This window comes from Podarcis gaigeae (genome assembly GCF_964106915.1).
Source record: "Podarcis gaigeae genome assembly, chromosome: 2".
NCBI lineage: Eukaryota > Metazoa > Chordata > Lepidosauria > Squamata > Lacertidae > Podarcis > Podarcis gaigeae.
This window is the reverse complement of record NC_139679.1, coordinates 2,187,620-2,206,526: the sequence shown is the minus strand read 5'-3', so window position 1 is coordinate 2,206,526 and position 18,907 is coordinate 2,187,620. Positions and strand designations below refer to the sequence as shown.

The 18,907-nt window shown below is 46.0% G+C and overlaps 1 long non-coding RNA gene across 1 annotated transcript; it reads right to left on the bottom strand.

Annotated features, from left to right (window-relative positions):
• Positions 1-16,226: 16,226 nt before the first annotated feature.
• On the bottom strand, positions 16,227-18,635 carry LOC310834093. Its single transcript, XR_014559091.1, has 2 exons — positions 18,583-18,635; positions 16,227-16,642 (listed from the first exon to the last, which is right to left on the bottom strand). It is a non-coding gene; the product is annotated as an uncharacterized lncRNA (long non-coding RNA).
• Positions 18,636-18,907: the final 272 nt, after the last annotated feature.

Below are 18,907 nucleotides of genomic sequence, written 5' to 3'. Positions count from 1 at the left end.
TCCGACAAGCATCATCAGCAGTCAGGGATGATGAGCGTTTAGTCCACCCCTGCTGAACACAGTGAAATCTGTTTTGAAGGAAACACACACCAGACTGAACTGCTAATTTGCTCCAGCAAAATCTAAATGTCTCATGACACCTTAGAGCCTAACAGCGTTATTGTGACTTTGGTAGACTTCGCTGTATAACAGAAAGAGTCATCCCTCCCTAGAATAGAGGTAACAACACAGGTCTGTGCCACTTCTTCGTCAGGCCCAAATATATACAAGATAAGAACAGAGTTTCATAGCAGCAGCCACTGAAGACATCGGCTTTCAAGCTATTACGTGCTAATTTAACACGTGAGAATGAAACCCAAACTGCCCAATAAAACCACCCTGAATACAAACGTATTGTATGTTTTTGTAGGCCACAGCCCAGCTCAGCAGACGCATGCCTTTATTATGGGTGCAGTGGCGTGCGCTGAAACTTTTCATAGGGGAACAGTTAGGGCTAGAGGTGCCAGCTTGTGAGAGGGATTGCACGGGGAGGGGGAGTGCTCTTGACCTCCAGGTGTCCTATGAGGCATGAGCATTGTGCCTCCCTCCCTAAGTTGGCCAGAAGCTTCCCAGGCTTTGGAAGGGACACACCAGGCCTCTGACAGGATGCTGGACAGGGCCGTCTTAAGCATATCCGGCACTGTGGTGCAAAGCTCCCTCCGGACCCCCCCCCCCCCGTTTCCCAGAGTTTTTTAAGGAGGACGGCAGGGCTGGAGGCGGGCAGTGGCTGGAGGGCGGCTCCTCTGGGGGGAAGAGGCAGAGGCTGGACACGGCGCCTCCCGGCTCAGCTGGCCGCTTCGTGCCGCGGTGGCCACTGCAAACGGAGGCTCCGGGTGCAGTGCTGCTTCGGCATGGCATGGCAGAGGTGGGTGAGGGCAGCAAGCTGATGCCGGGAGGTGCTGCGTCCAGCCCCCGCCTCTTCCCTGGCGCCCTCCAGAACTTGGCGCCCTGTGCCTCTGTGGGTAAAACGCCCCTGATGCTGGAGCCCTGTGGCCTCCTTCCCAAAGCTGCACGGGCTTTGGAAGGGTAGTGGGGGGGGGCTCTTGGACCCATTGGAGCAGATGCCTCCCTCCCTAAGCCAGGCGGAAGCTTCCTAGGTTTTGGGAAGGAGGCGCCAGGGAAACATTTAGGTCCCCCAGTCCACTGACTGCACCCTTTCCCTGGCCAGTCTCTGGCACTTGAATACAGATTGAATACAGATCCAAGCTTTGGTCTCAGGTAAGACAATTGCCTTTTGTAGAGGCAGCTTTCAAAGAGGCAGCCTTTGTTTTCAGGCCTAATGATACTTGCATAGTAAACCGTAGTTAATCATAACCGTGGTTTAAAGTGGCCTGTAAACTCTGTCAATGGCTATAATTTGTCAGGATTACACAGTTAATCGGATTGTAAACTGGATCAGTACATGATTCCACAGGGCATCCAAGATGAAGGCTGTGCTTTGAGAATGACTTAGTCTGGCATGGTAGTCAGTGCCCTGTGAGTCAATTAACTAAGTTAAGAGACCGTCTCTTCCTTCCTTCCTTCCTTCCTTCCTTCCTTCCTTCCTTCCTTCCTTCCTTCAATGCTGGCCCAAGAGAGTCAAAGTCTCCTGCCCTAAGCAGGGACCTTTAGAGAACTTAAGCACTGGGAGGGGGGGAATCAAGGTGCCTCCTCATGTAATTCAAAATAAGTAAGTAGGAAAAAGAAAATAAAAATGGGAGAAGAGTGTCCAGTGGAGTCTAACAAAACTACTCCAATGCTTTTTTAAAAAATCAAATGTTAAATTCTTTCCAATATATCTATCTATCTTGTGTGTGTGTGTGTCCCTGCTTGGCTGGCGCCCCCAGCATGTTCTTAGTCTGCCTATTTGGTAATCTAGCCCTGAGCCAGACCCCCAAATGGTGCCATGGGAACAAAAGAGGTTTCTTGGCAGAATTCCTGACCAAATGGAACTGCCATGCTTATTTATATACCCCTGTCCTGAGGTTTTTGCATTCAAGGTGAGTTTGCAACAAAACTACATGCACTAATGTTCCGCAACAAGAGAGTTCATTATAAAACCCCTCCATTCCTCAGGTGCTTGGGCAGGAGGAAGGCACACAGCAGGCCCTCCTCCTTCCCACAAGCATCTGGACGGTCCCTCTTTTGAACAGGATGCTGCTCCAGAGGGATCTTTTGTCGACCCATCAAAGTTCTTCAGGTATTCAAAAGGCAAAGTTGGCAAAGCTCTGCCTTGTACTATAGTACAATCTTCACAGCTAGCCATAGGGTTGCCAGATGCAAAAAGAGCACAGGGCTCCTGCACCTTTGATACCGTATTTACTCAAATGTAATGCACAGCTTTTTTGGCCATGTTACTTTGTGAAAATTAGGGTGTGCATTAGATTTGATGGTGCATTTTCATTCATCAGCAAATACTTTTTTGGTTTCAAGGTTTCAAAAATTGAGGTGCGCATGAGATTTGATGGTGCATGAGATTTGCATAAATACGGTAGTTGTGTAGAAGGGGGATTTCAGCAGGTGTAGTGCCTACATTTTCTGAAATGTCCTCTTCTACAAAACTACATTTGTAGGCACGTTTGCAACCCGCAGGAGCCATGCCCTCTTTTTGCACCTGACCAAGGTGGTCTCCTCCCCTGCTCTTCCTAAAAGCAATTCTTTAAGACCAGCGTCTCCAGGAAAGTCTTTCCTGTGCCACCTGAGCTTCAGCTTACAACTCCAATTCCACCTGGAATTCCCCATCCTTTCCCTGACACTTTTTGACAAACCCTCTCATTTCTATGCACTTGTCTCGACTCATCCAATGAAGATAATAAAGCTTCTGTTCAGGGACCACACACTGCTTCTAATCCCCTCCACACAATACCTACAGGGTTGGTATGAAATTGTTTAGTACAGGAGTGCCAATTTTTCAGCTGGGCTTGTAACTGTGCCTTTCTTTGCTCCTTGATCTGCAGGCATTTAGTGCATAGCTGTCAACTTTCAGATTTGAAAATAAGGGATCAGCAGCCTCGAAAATAAGGATCAGCAGCCTCACCTGTCCCGGGGACAGTCTATGGGATATCTAACAATCCGGGATAGCAGCAGGAAGCAGCGGGAAACGGTGCTGGAATAAGGGAATTTCCTGCAAAAAAAGGAAAGGTTGATAGCTATGATTAGGTGGCAATAATGTTTCTATCTGCTGCAAAAAAGCTTTACCTGCTGATGTCTGCAGCTGAAGTGCAAGGGATATCTGTATTTATATATAATTTTTTCTCTTATGTTGTTAAATCAAAGCAATGAGAAGCTGCTAGGTCCTGACCACTATGTCCACCCTGCATCTTTTATACCAATTGCAAACATCTAATCCAGCAATAAATGAAAGCTGCTGGGTTTGGGGTGGAGGGGGAAGGGATGTGAACAGCAGCCCCAGTTGATTTCCTGTAATTGCCCCATTAAACAGAGCTCTTTCCACCATGTCAAATGCAGGTACCTGAGCTCTGCTCTATCTCACACTTATCAGGTTATTTAACTGGCGTTTGCTACCTGTATCTGAGTAATTATTAATCTTTTTTAAGAGCCGCAACAGGCCCAGGCAGGCTTGCTGCTAACATCACATAAATATGTTGACGTTTGAGTGGTTTTTGTGTGTGAGTGTCTGTGTGTGTCCTGGGCAAATAGCAGAACTCAAGAAGGAAACTGAGCTTTCAAAAACACCCCTTTGCAAACTGAGCTAACAGAACTTTTATCGCAAAGCATGCCTTTGGGATGCCAACCTTCCTTCAAGCCCCTGTGAATACAGTGCAGCTTGGATCAGCATGAACTAGCAGGTGATCCTGTGCCATGGGCAGTTTTACCTGCTGATTTCTATACATCAACTACTGCCAAAGGCCAAGAGCAAGTCCAGCCAGGTTTTTCTTCTGGTCAGCTGGCAGAAGAAGAAGAAGAGTTTGGATTTGATATCCCGCCTTTCACTCCCTTTAAGGAGTCTCAAAGCGGCTAACATTCTCCTTTCCCTTCCTCCCCCACAACAAACACTCTGTGAGGTGAGTGGGGCTGAGAGACTTCAAAGAAGTGTGACTGGCCCAAGGTCACCCAGCAGCTGCAGGTGGAGGAGCGGAGATGCAAACCCGGTTCCCCAGATTACGAGACTACCACTCTCAACCACTACACCACACTGGTTCTCACCTTATTTCGCATTGTAGCAGCAGCAGCTGTTCCCAAAGGCTTCCAAAAGAGCATTTGGGAAGGGCATGGAGAAGGACTGGTGAGCAGGGTGAGTCCTGAGGGCCACATTTGGCTTGCAGGCCTAAGCTCCCCACAACCCCACTCTACGTAGCTGCAGGAGGGGCCCTGCTAGGATCAGGGCGCCCCATGATTTCTGGAGAAGAGGACCCCAACCATCCCTGGACCCCTCGGAATAGAAACAGCAACCGTAGGAATGATGCCAGAAGCAGCTTGAGCGAGGGCAGCCACCTCAGCCTTGCCAGTGCCATTGCCTAAGGAAAATATTTGCAGCTATTTCCTTTCAACTGGAAAAACCCTATTTCCCCATCCCCAATGCCACCAACAAGAAATAAATCTGGCTTGGTTTCATTCCCTTGGGACAGGCGTGACCTGTTCTGCTTTCCATGCTTCCTGACCTTAGAGTAGATGTGGGAGATAAGGACTGTGACTCAGACCTGAGAAGCGGGAGGCGGAGGATTTCAGGACTGTGATGGGGAAGTGCAGGAAACTTCGGAAAGGATCGCACAGTCCGACACGGAGAGGGGCTTTTCTGCACCAGCGCTTCATACCAGGCAGTCCACACAATCCTTAGTAGGGACAAATGATGTAGAAACACCCAAAGTTGGTCAATGGATGCCTGGATGCAAACATCACAGGAACGGGCAGTAGGAACAGCCAGGAACGGGGTTAATTACTCATTTATCACATTTTGAATCCTCTCTCTCAAAGGAATTTAGGGTGGTGTGGAGGGTTTTCTCCTCCCCAGACCTTCACAACCATCTTGTGAGGTAGGCTTAGAATGAGAGATTATGCCTGGTCACCTGGCTTTATGGGTTAACAGTGATTTGAACCCAGGTCTGGTTCATGTTCACAAGAAAGTACTCTCTTTCTGCTATAGCACACTTGCTCTCACCATGGACACTTTATAAGTGAGAATAATCATCAGCCCTGGAACTGATTTTAATTCAAATTTAGTTATTTTAATATTTTGCTTACTAAAACAAAAGACCTCTAAGAAGTTTAAAGTACTCTTTTCTTTAAAAATATATTTTTATTAGTTTTCAAATTATTATGGAACTACAGAGACAAGTAAACAATATCAAAAAATTCAATAATATATCCAACTAAGAGCAGAGCATATGAAACCTAAATGCCTTAACCTAAACCTGGATGATGCCTTATGAGGAACGGCTAAGGGAGCTGGGCATGTTTAGCCTGGAGAAGAGGAGGTTAAGGGGTGATATGATAGCCATGTTCAAATATATAAAAGGATGTCACATCGAGGAGGGAGAAAGGTTGTTTTCTGCTGCTCCAGAGAAGCGGACACGGAGCAATGGATCCAAACTACAAGAAAGAAGATTCCACCTAAACATTAGGAAGAACTTCCTGACAGTAAGAGCTGTTTGACAGTGGAATTTGCTGCCAAGGAGTGTGGTGGAGCCTCCTTCTTTGGAGGTCTTTAAGCAGAGGCTTGACAACCATATGTCAGGAGTGCTCTGATGGGGTTTCCTGCTTGGCAGGGGGTTGGACTCGATGGCCCTTGTGGTCTCTTCCAACTCTAGGATTCTATGATTCACTGCAACACCCAGTAGTCTTGAACACAGAGTGTGAGAGCCAGTGTGGTGACTAACAACACACTGAGCATGTCCCCGAGGCGTCGGGTCTCAAATCCCACTTTAGGGATTTTTATTGTTTTTATTGATTTAAAAATGCGGTGTAGTCCACTGTTCTGGCTTCTGAAGAATGTGCTTGGTAGTTTTGACCAGCCTTGTGCAATTTTGTGGTCCTCGCAAATTTCTCTCCCACATTGTTCCTCAAGAATTCACAATGAAATATAGCACTGGTGGTCACAAAATTGCATTTGGAATGATCTCTGGCAAGATCTCATGACTAATATGATTCCAAACATTGGGCTAGCCTCTTGTCAGAACACAATTATGAATTCAGAAGTGAGATCTAGAATCATATTATAGAAATGTCGAGCTGAAAGGGATCCCAGGGGTCATCTAGTCCAACCCCTGCAATGTAGGCATCTCAACAAGGATTCAAAACAGAGAATAGGCAGAGAGGTTAGAAAATGAATGGGATGAGGGGTATCCAATATCATTCCTTGGGTGCTTTCCAAATAAGGATGGGTCGTTAGTCAATAATTTACAGGAGTTTCCCTAAAGAGTTCCAATTGGCCAGCAGCACTTTCCTCCAGGAAAACTGCATTCTGTCCCTCCAGCCTCATAATTCACTATTTTTATTTTCCCACTGTTACTGAACACAAGAACTTACTGGATTTGTTGGTTTGGTGTACTGGGATTGCTGGAAAGGTCCCCCCTCCCCATTTTGCAAGCCTTCCTAAGTATGCTGATACCAACCTTTTTTTCCTTCCTTAGATCAATTTTTGCCCCATTTCTATCAGCACTCGCCATCTCAGTTCACTGAAAACACACTGGACTGTGTACTTCTCACCACTGTTTTGAAATTACAGAATGTGGAATTTCTTTCTTTATTTTATAGTGGGGTGAGGGAGGAAGGGCTTAGGTTTCTGTATTTTATTTTGGTATGACTAGTCAACCATGCACTTTGCACATTGCCCTGGGATCTGGAAGGATGGTTTAGAATATTTTTAATCAATATCTCTGGCTGGAATTTTTGTAGCCATACACACTACTGCAGCCTTGATTCTATTTTATATGCTCATTCTTACACATTTGGAAACAGGATTCAATTTTCCAAATCTTAAGTTGAAATCATAAGGCATATCTTTAGCTCATAGAAACGGTTGGCAAGTTTCCTTCTATGCAAATATATGTGCAAACTTAGAGATGACGTACTTGGCATCCCATTATGGGTGGATGGCAATAAAAAGGCTCACTTCCACCTGCAGTTTAAGTGACCAGCAAGGCAGAGCAAACAATGTCTCCTCAGTTACATTTGGACCCTGCAAAGAGAAACCTGCAATTGGTTTTTTAATAAATGTTTGTGGGAATGTTTTAAAGTGGATGTTCAGCATCTCAAGAAATAGGATGGAATAGGGAGTTTGACTGGGCTGTATGGAACTAATGTGCTTTAGAATCTAATGCAATGCTTATTTAGAGACTAATCCAGTCAAAATAGTTGTTTGGGGTATATTGGACTCCATGGTGTGTACATGGAAAGAAATCTCAGGCCTAGGAGCCAAATGTACCCTTCCAAGGCTCTGTTTTGGATCCTGGATCCTCCGAAGGCCACCCACCCTCCTCCATCACACCCTCCCCCAGCCCAGTTCCACACCCTCCCCAAGTCTTCTAGCCCAGCTGAAATGTGTCCCTGAACTCTGAGAACGCCTCTTGCGCACCTGGATGTGTGTAGAAACTATCCTGCAGAACAAACTTCACATTCATTGCTCCAGCCTTGCCTCTGGCCCTGCTCACCACAGGCATGTGCCCCCCAGAAGTTTGTAAATGGTTCCCCACCTGATCTGAGGAAAGTGAGTGGCCAATGATGCCCATTGACACAGAAGTTCCTAACTTCACATGCACACTGATGGGTCTGAACAGGCTGTGACTAACCAGGGTGTGTGTATATGAAATCACAACGAACTGTTCATGGGAAACATTAATTCAGTATTTGAAACAATTGAAAAGATCTAACAGGCAGTCTTCAAGTAACTGGTCCCATTAGGACAACTATTGTTTGCACAATGGGATTTCATCAACCCCCCCCCCCTTCCCTTGTACCCAACCCTATTCTGCTGCGGAGGGTGGGAGGAACCCCTAGAATGGAGGGGAGGGGAGGGGGGAGGGAAGGAGGGAGGAAGTCCCACTGCAGTAATCCATACTTAGTGCTGACTTCAAGATACATTGAATACAGCCCAAGACAGGGAATCTCAGGAAAAGAATTGAAAATAAAACTGCCAATATTGCAATGCCGTTCTACAAATTGATGGTGCAGCTACATCTGGAATAAAGTGCAGAAGTCCAGTATTTCCCATCTCACCACAGGAGACACTGGAGCTGGAAGAGGTGCAGAGAAGGGCCGATGAAGAAGACAGGGCTCCTTCTCTACAAGAAAAGAGTGGCCTGGGGCTTTGGGCTGTTTTTGTGTTAGGGGGAAATCCAGAATATAATTAAGGAAGGATGTGGTAAAGATTCTGATGTATGTTGAGGTGTGGAATGAAAGAAAGGAGTCTCCCTCTCTCAGGACTGGGCAGACCATGAAACTCAACCTGGCAGAACAAAGGAAGCGAAAGAAGGAATTTTAGAAGGATGTTAACAGCCAATGAATGAGGACCCCTTGTGGAAACATTGTGGAATTACCAGTCTTTGCCAGTATTTTTTGGACAAGCCACTCCATTAAGGGCCTGTCGCAAGTGATGGCCTCAAGGGGGGGCGTGATAGGTAGCCTCCTCCATCTCAGGGTTTCCAAGGGAAAGAGTTCAATGCTGTTTGTGTACATTATTTCCCCCACATAATCCTGGAACCTGTAGGTTCTAAAGGGTCTGGCAGTTGTAGTAACTGAGTTTCCCAGGATTCTTTGGAGGAAATAATATCATGGAATTGTAAACGTACAGTTTGTATTTTGGTAAATGTCAATGTGCAAATCTTATAAAATTGAAAATGATTTTTTAAAAGGAAAAAAGAGAAAAAAGAAACTAATAGTGTGTACATCTCAAGGAGAGGGCCAGTTTCTGAATCTGTTAGATACTGTCACTGAAAATTGAAATTTCATATTGACAATTTAAATGTCAACATTTGGAATTTTTGAATCAACTTATTCTATGTTTTTATTAATTAGAGTTAAGAAAACTGTTTCTGAGGGTGTTTTCCCAGTTTCTGAGGGTGTTTTGTTTTGTTGGGGGGGGGGGGGCTGTAACCCTGCAATGAAGACCTCGTTATGCAAACAAATTGCTTACCGACTTGAACACATGGTTGCCCGTTGAGCATAATTGTTTTTTGCTTTGTTTTTATAGTTTGTATTTGGCTTTTTAAGGGGAGAGGGTCAGGGCTGCCGGGGAGTGGGCCTCAGCCAACAGAATGACTGGGGCAGGTTCCACAGGGGCAGAAGCACTGGGACATCCAATCTCAGTGATCACAGGCAGGAGGAGGAGTTACACTAAGACCAGACCATGTCATTACCAAGGAGGCAGGTTTAGTCGTTGTTTGAAGACTATCCCTGCCTCCGGGTCTGATCCTGACTGGAAGGATACTGAAATCAGCAAGTGAAACCCACATGACCTGAAGATGCTGCTGTGCAATGCCAGGTCAATGATTCATAAGACCACTGCCATCCATGACTTGATCATGGATGGAGGACTAGACCTGGCATGTGTAACAGAGACTTGGTTGGATGAAGCAGATGGGCCTGTCCTTGCTGCTGCTTGTCCACCAGGTTTCTCTTACACACAGCAACCCTGGTCATGTGGGCAGGGAGGGGGGGTTGCAGTGATTTTTAGGAAGTCATTAGTTTGCATCAGGAGTCCTATTGGGAAGACCCAGTTTTCTGAGTGCATGTTCTGGAAGTTGGGCAATAGGGGCAGTACAGGATTCCTTTTGGTGTACCAACCTCCCTGCTGCACCAAGGATTCCCCGCCCAAGCTGCTTCAGGTCATGGCGGATGTGCTTCTGGAGACACCTAGTTTGGTTGTCCTAGGGGATTTTAACATCCATGCCGACACGACCTTACAAGGGGCCACTCGAGACTTCGTGGAAAGCATGGCCTCCATGGGACTGTCCCTGAATGTTTGGCCCAACTCATAGCCGCGGACATGCCTTAGACATGGTGTTTACCTCTATGGATGTTGGTGAAACAAAAGAAGTACCATGGTCAGATCACTTAAGATCAACTGGACTTCTCCATGACCCTTCCTCTCTGCAGGGAGGTGGGACCAATTAGGATGGTTGGCCCCTGCCACCTAATGGATCCAAATGGTTTCCAGAGAGTAGTAGGGGATGTTTTGTCCCATGTTGATGGCCTTTCAGTTGATTCCCTGTGGCCCACTGGAATGCTGAGTTAACCAGGGCTCTCAACTGCCTGGCGCTGAAGCACCCTCTCCGATTGCATGGAGCCTGGATAGCCCTGTGGTTTTCCCTGGAGCTGAGGGTGATGAAACAATCATTGAGACTGCTAGAGCGCAGGTGGTGGAAAACTCATTCTGAATCAAAGCGGACACGGGTTAGAGCTCAACGTCAAGCCTATCAAGTAACAATAGCAAAGGCAAAGAGGACCTTCTTCACTGCCTCTATTACATCTGCAGAAAACAGCAGCAGGAGACTCTTTCAGGTGATTTGCACTCTATTGGAACCCCTTTTGTCATTGGGGCCTGGCAGGGACCCCAAGATCTCCTTTTTTGCAGATAAAGTCACTCAGATTTGGAAGGAGGTAGACTCCACCATGGGAGCAGGGCTGGGGTGGGAGAGTGCTGGAGTCCTGGTTAGTCATGTTATATGGGATCAATTCCAATCTGTTACCTCTGAGGATGCGGACAGGCTGCTTGGACAAGTGAAACCAGCCACCTGTCTTCTTGATCCTTGTCCGTCCTGGCTCATAGAAATAAGCCGGGAAGGGCTGGGCGACGGGCTCTGTGGGGTGGTGAATGCTTCCCTCTGTGAGGGAGCCTTCCCACTCCCACTGAAAGAGATTAAACCGCTTCTTTAAAAAACATCTTTAGACCTGGCCAACTATTGCCCAGTCTCAAATCTTCCATTCTTGGGCAAAGTGATTGAGTGGTGGTTGCTGAACAACTCCAGGCACGCCTGGAGGATGTGGACCATTTGGATCCTTTCCAGTCGGGATTCAGGCCTCACCATGGGACTGAAACTGCCTTGGTCGTGCTGGTCGATGATCTCCGGCAGGCTAGGGACAAAGGTGAATGCTGCTTCCTAGTTCTGCTGGATCTCTCAGCGGCCTTTGATACCATCAATCATTTCATCCCTCTGGACTGTCTGGGGGGGGGGGCTGGGAGCACTGTTATAGAGTGGTTCCGCTCCTTTCTCCTGGGCCGTGTCCAGAAAGTGGTGTTGGGGGATGAGTGTTCAAACCCCTGGGCTCTCTCTTGTGGGGTGCCTCAGGGTTCCGTTCTCTCCCCCATGCTTTTTAACATCTATCTACATGAAGCCACTGGGAGAGATCATCAGGGGGTTTGGGCTGGGTGTTCATCAATATGCGGATGATACCCAGCTCAACTTCTCTTTTAAATCGGAACCAGTGAGGGCAGTGAAGGTCCTGTGTGAGTGTCTGGAGGCAGTTGGAGGATGGAAGGCGGCTAACGGATTGAGATTGAATCCTGACAAGACAGAAGTACTCTTCTTGGGGGACAGGGGTGGGCTGGTGTGGAGGACTCCCTGGTCCTGAATGGGGTAACTGTGCCTGCCAGGTGCACAGCCTGGGAGTCATTCTGGACTCACAGCTGTCCATGGAGGCACAGGTCAATTCTGTGTCCAGGGCAGCTGTCTACCAGCTCCATCTGCTACGTAGGCTGAGACCCTCCGTGCCTGTGGACCATCTTGCCAGAGTGGTGCCTGCTCTGATTATCTCCCACTTGGACTACTGCAATGCACTCTGCGTGGGGCTATCTTTGAAGCTGACTCAGAAACTGCAATTAATCCAGAATGTGGCAGCTAGACTGGTGACTGGGGGCAGTCGCCGAGACCACATAACACCGGTCTTGAAAGACCTACATTGGCTCCCAGTACGTTTCCATCCACAATTCAAAGTGTTGGTGCTGACCTTGAAAGCCCTAAACAGCCTCAGTCCTGTATACCTGAAGGAGCATCTCCACCCCCACCGTTCAGCCCAGACACTGAGGTCCAGCTCTGAGGGTCTTCTGGTGGTTCCCTCGCTGTGAGAAGTGAGGTTACAGGGAACCAGGCAGAGGGCCTTCTTGGTAGTAGCGCCTGCCCTGTGGAACGCCCTCCCATCAGATGTCAAGGAAATAAGCAACTTTCTTACTTTTAAAAGACATCTGAATGCAGCCCTGTTTAGGGAAGTTTTTAATATTTAATGCTGTATTGTGTTTTTAATATTCGGTTGGGAGCTGCCCAGAGGGGCTGGGGAAACCCAGCCAGATGGGCAGGGTATAAATAATAAATTAGTAGTAGTAGTAGTAGTAGTAGTAGTAGTAACTTCCTGCATTGATATCTGGTGGAGGGGTTGGGAAGGTATGAGTAAGCAGCAGTGGCGTAGCGTGGTGGGTGCAGGGGGGGCCGGCCGCACCGGGCGCAACATCTGGGGGGCGCGCTTGCACTCGCAGCTCTCTGCCCCTACCTGGCAGGGGCGCGAATTACCCCAGGTGCTGACAACCCACGCTACGCCACTAGTAAGCAGTTTTAACAGTTTTAAAATTTGGCACACTTGATGTGTGTGTATATTTATTTCACCCCTACAAAATGCTGATTTGTCTCAACATGCCTTAAGCCATTGCTTGCAGTTTCAGTTCCTCTTACCTCTAAAGCCTCATGCTTGCTAATGAGAATCAATAGGCTGATTCAGATATTATATTTCCTGGCTGTCCCTGGGCTGCCCATCACATGAACAAATGGAGCATGTGAGCTGGCATTATTCTTTAATGGTTGGCACCAACTCCCTGAACTGCAAAGGCAGCATTCCCATACCACTTGCACCAAGCTAAATGCAACCCTCATACCACTTACACAGTAAGTAAGTAGCACAGTAAGGATTCAGTCAACATCCTATTGATCCTGCCTTCATCATTGGGTTTCAGTAGGGAGGCCTTTCCCCTCCTCTGCCTGAAGAGGACAATAGACCTGGGTCCAGTCTTGGCTTGGCTGGGAACAAACACAGCTTTGGGGGGGGGAGCAGGGGATAGAAACCTAATGGGGAGCAAGATCTGTTGGAATGTTAGTGCTGTGAGCCCTTCCAACTTGTGCTCAGTCTGTATGTATGTGCAAATACAAGCATTGATCACAAAGACATCACACCACCAACTGTTGATCTTCATTTCAAGGAAACCAATGTCTACCAAACCTGAAATCTCTCACTGTTAGGAAATTAGGGTGTGTGCAACAGGCTGATTTGAAGGACATAGAATGATTGTTGTTTTTTTAATTGTGGGGTGGAATTATTGCATTTGCAAACTGCTATATAACGAAAGCATGGTACCGCTCTGGCGGGAAGGTAAACAGGGTTTCCGTGCGCTGCTCTGGCTTGCCAGAGTGTGTGCAATTGAACATCCTTCTCACACGTGAATTGTACAAAGGGGGCATCATCAGGAAGCCTGCCTCCCTACTTGCTACTTGCAAGCAGGCTGCTGTGTGATCTGGACTCCAGTAAGATCATAACTAATTGGAATGGGGGAGGAAAGCGTTATTTCAAGATTTGCCAAGGGCAATCCTACACAACTTGTGTCGCATAACTGTGTTGTCTCTTGAAGGCTAATTAGTTGATTTATTTGGTTCCATTTATGAATTGCTTCACATGAAATATCTTGTAGCAATTCACAGCAAAAGGAACTATAAAAACAATACAAAATAATTCTACTGTATATGTAACAAAATTCAATATACACAAACAAGTATATACACAGTTTCATGTGTAAAAACACTTTCAAATCCAAACCTATTTAGGAGCCCTGCTCATACTAAGCTGTAATAATTTAGTCATTTTCAGTTGAACAAGACAAAACTAACTCAGTGGCCTCATTCACACATAATGCAAAACTTTGGGTCATGGTTTCATCCGATCATCTGTACCTGTAGTCCAGCATTTTACCCATGGTTTATTGGCTATGAACAGACCATGCTCATAAGTCAAGGTTTGTTGCCAGTTTATAATGCAAACCTGGGTTTATGTCAGGGGTAATCTTTCATACTATTTTGCCTGTATGAGGCCAAAATTTGGCACCCTCAAACGGATCGCCTCAATCATGGATCTTCTCAATTTTGCATCCCCATGTGCTGGGACACCCACACCACCTTAAATCTGTCACTGCTCGTGTGAACCATGACTTAGCATTATGTGTGAACCCAGCCAGTGTCATGTTTTTTGGCATAACTCAATTGTTGAGCTGGCTTCAAAATCTCTTAATTTCTGTCACTCTCCTCGCCACCCCTACTTTTTTTTATTTCAATAACCAGCTTTCGTTTTCTCACGGGCACTTTCATAAATCAGTGTCAACATAAAATAATTGACTAGGAACAACATAGGTCAACCCCAGCTACTGTGGGAAAAACAGTGAATTCACATTTTTAATGTTCACTGTATGTCAGAGCAGATTATTTTCATAGCCCAGCTTTCTCATGAGAGCCATTGGTACTCTTCTCAGTGGTCAATACCGAGGGGACACATTTTTTCCTAAGATGGAACTGTGCCAGATCTCTGTCTCCTCTGTTGGGAACGGAGCAGAGAGGTGTCTTTAGGCTGCAGATTCTCAGACTTTGTCAAAGTGTGTATGAGGTAAGTGATTCTCATGCCAACCCCATACTCACTCGGATTGCCACGTCTGCACTCCCAAAGCCTAAGAAGCGTTGGGAAAGACATCGTCATAGTGTGGGGTTCAGTGCCTGTGCCAGACTATTTTGCACCCCAGGCAAGGCTAAAATGGATGTAGAAAAAATGAAAAGCACAAAACCTGAAACTGCTAAATTTATTTAAATTGCAATAATAAGTAATACAATAATCTTTGATCATCTTTCTCAAATACAAAGGAAAATCACAAAGAACTCATAACCCACCTACTTTCAGCAGCCAGAAACCCCATAACCAGCCACTGGAGAGACCTGTCAGGAGTAAGCATGGACCAATGGTACCAAATAGTATGGGAAACAAGAATCCACCAACAGCATGCAAATCAATATGGCTAACCTGATCCAAAACACCCACCCACCCCACTCACACACGAAAACAAAAATAACCACAGCCAATCACAAACAAACAACCACACCCTAGGCCAACCCCAACCTCTCTCACGACCAAAGAAACACGAATGAACAGCAGAGAACCTGCACAAGCAACACTGACACCAAACCCCACATACATTAAGCAAAATAGAAACATCGCCACCCGACCCCACCCCATCCATCTTCCCCCCTCCACCCCTTCCCCATCCCCAGTGTCTCAACAAATGAAACTGATTAGTAAAAATGTTACATGGAAAAAATACGAGAGACATTACACATGCTTCTGTAAAACAAAAAAATCTTTAATAAAAAGAAAAAAGAAAGAAATACAAAGGAAAATGCTTCAGCACACAAATAACTTTGAATAATCTTGTGAATGGTGATGCTGAAATTTAAATCTCTTTAAAGTTTCAGGTCAAGTGTTGACACCTGGGCATGTTCAGCTGATCCTCTACCTGAGCGCTGGTTCCTCCAATGCCAGGAGAGGAGAAGTGGGCCATGCTGGGGGTGTCCGCTTCTTGCCCCCTCAAAAATCCATGCCCAGGGCCACAGTCCCTCTGGCACCCCACACCCTGCTGGCACCCACAAACTCCTGATGCCCAGGCAACACCCAGTTGTGTAACCCAATATGTGGTAAGTTTAAGTATGTTGCACATACCCAAGACAGTCAATGCTGCCATGTGCTGAGGAGTTCGGAGGAAGCAATAAAAACCTGTTTTCCAAGCTCAGTGGTGTCATTTGAGTCAGTGCCCAGACCAGGAGCAGGATGAAAGACAAATACACTGAAGAAAAGTATCTCTGAGAATGTACAAAGTACCTTTCCCTAAGCACAAGCAAATCCTGCACAACTGAAATTAGAAGGCAGGATATGTGTTTGATGATAAGGGAATGCTACTTTAGTTCAGCAACTTTTCTTTCTTGACATATAATGTAGTTATGCATACTTGTTTTTAAAATCTGCAGCTTTTATCTGCATATTATGGATAATTATGGGCTCCCCCACACTTCCCCTTGTGCTGTGCTTAGAAAGCAAGGGGCCAAGAAGTTTTCTGCTTGATCTGTGCATAATAATAATAATAATAATAATAATAATAATAATGTTACGGAAAAATCTAGGTGTGAGGCTGCTCAGTCACCCAGCTCGTCGGAATAAAGGAAGGAGTCCAGTCAACCGGAGCAAATAGCTGTAGACCAAAGTTTATTGCGCAATAGGTTCAAAGAGCAAATTTGAACCCCGAGGATGGGGTGACAAAGACTTTTAAAACTTTCCCACCATATCCCAGAATACAGTTCGTACAGCATCATTGCTACGTCATTGCTACATCACTGACATGTCACAAAAGGGGAGGGGTTAACCTTGGCAAACATGTCCAGACAAGTCCTTGGTACAAGATTAGCATAAGCAAACATGTCAGGGCAAGACTCAGATATAAGATTAGCATAGACAATATGTCTTAAGTACCCACCACCCAAAAGTACAGTAGAACTTCCTTTGCATGTCTGGAGCCTGAGGCAAGTCAGGTGATGAGATCTGGCTTCCCTTGGCTATCAATGAGCCCAGCAATTGTCACCTCTGGGAACTTTCTGGCGTCCTAACTGGCAAATGAGATGATTTTATATTATTTTTAAAGCTAGGTAACTTCCCTGAGCTGTCAAGTTGAAAGGATACATTCAGGCATAATATTTGTAACATTTAACTTTAAAGATGTGCCCCCCGTAATTTTAATAATAATAATAATAATAATAATAATAATAATAATAATTTATTATTTGTACCCCACCCATCTGATTGGGTTGCCCCAGTCCACGCAGTCTTCCCCACTCCTCTCCCAGAAAATAAACACTCTTTAGCGATAAAACAAGTATCAATCCAACACTCTTTATCACAGAATCAGAGCAAAGAGCAACCTGCAGAAAACCCAATTTGCCATTTGTTCTGATTCAGCGTTAAAGAGTACATTAGCCGTTTTTGCAACTGCATCACGCTGCTGCCTCATGTTCAGCTTGTGATCAACTACAATCCCCAAGTCCCCTTTCATATGTACACTGTCATGCACTGGGTCATTTTTGCCAAGATGCAACACTTTGCATCTGTTGAATTTCCTTTCCTTTGTTTCCGCTCTTATCAAAATCAATCTGAAATTTATTCTAGTCTTCTGAAGTGCTAGCTACCCCTCTCAGTTTGTGCCATCCACAAATTCAGAATGATTCCCATCAGGCTTTCATCTAAAAATTGATGACAAAATGTATAGAGGTGCTGAATGATTCCAGGACACAACCCTCAGTGCCCCATAACCACATAGGCAGAGGAGACACTTTTTAGGCGACAATGCATCAAAATAAAATGGATTTGATCTTGAAAGTGTGATAGGAATTTTATGGTCTTAGATATATGGTAATGTTCATAACCGCACATACATAGATCAGCCCAGGAAGACCAACCTCGAACCATTTTGATTCCTAAACTGACCAAATGTTTTCTCTGCAAGGTCAAAGTGGAAAAGCCTCCCCATTGTCTTTTCCTTCACAAATCCTGTCTTAAGAAGCCTATGTCTATGTTTGAATAAGATGTGAGCCTGTGACATGGCCTGGGAACTAAGTATTTATCACTACAAAAGAATGGCCAGGCTACCCAGGAAATCCAATCAAGTAACCTGCCAGACAGGAGATAAACAGCGACAGGAGAAAAACAACATGCAAATGTTCTGTTTTAGACAGCTTTTTTTGTGTGAAGGTGTGATATATTTGAGGGGTGGTCTTAGGTTACACCCCTTCTGTGATGTATGTATGATGTTTCTGGGGGTGGTCTTGATCTACAGGGTGGGAATTTCAAAAGTCTTTATAAGGCCTTGCACACCATTTTTCTGGGTCCTCCTCCTCTCCTGCGTGTGAGGGGAGCACCCTGTTGCAACAGATCAATAAAGATCAGGCTTACTAGCTGCTTTGCTTCTCAATATTCTCTGGTTGGCCTCTGTTATTTTCTCCTACCAATAGGGAACCTGTGTAAGGAGTCTACAGTATATGGGCTCTTGGATACCCCACAAGGGAAAAGGGCAATTTTTGTTTACAACAAAAGAAAATTACAACCAAGCTTTCTTAGTTCAATATTATCCCACTATAGCCATGGGGCCTCCACAAGGTTTAACCCAGCACTGGCAACCCTTCTGGACACACCCTCAAATTTGCTGAGAAGCCACCAGGGAACCATTTCTAAGTAGTTTTTTGACTCACTGTGAATCCATCTGATGTAACCAGCTTCTTGGTCAAGGTCTCGGGATGGGCTTTATCTGATAGGAAAAGGGATCCCGTGACTCTCCAGACATTGTTAGGCAACAAGTCCCTTATCATTTTGCCATGCTGGTTGAAGCTGATGGAGCATGGATACTTATGTGGGGGGGGGGGGCACAGTTGACGCTTCTCACTCTGTCTTATTAATCTAGCTCTTATCTGATGTTGGTTTTTGTCTTTAATTTTGTAGTTCGAAGGCGACCCCTTGATACAGGGCGGAATTGAAAAAGACAACCACCACCACTTAGGATTGCAAAGCAGTTAAGAGGAGAGATCTGGGTTCCAATTCACACTTTGAGCCACTATAGAATCACAGAATTGTCGAGTTGGCGGGGACCCCGAGGGTCATCCAGTCCAGCCCCCCGCAATGCTGGAACCTCAGCTAAAGCATCCACGACTGCCGAGCCTCCAGCCTCTGTTCAAAACCTCCAAGGAAGGAGAGTCCACCTGCCAAGTTGCCCCGCTGCGTTTGGCTGGGCGTCCGCCCGCCCCCCGACCCGGACTCCGGGCAAGTTCGAGGCGCGTCTGGCCGCGAAGCCGAGCCTCCCCCCGGCCGCTGGGCGCCGCTG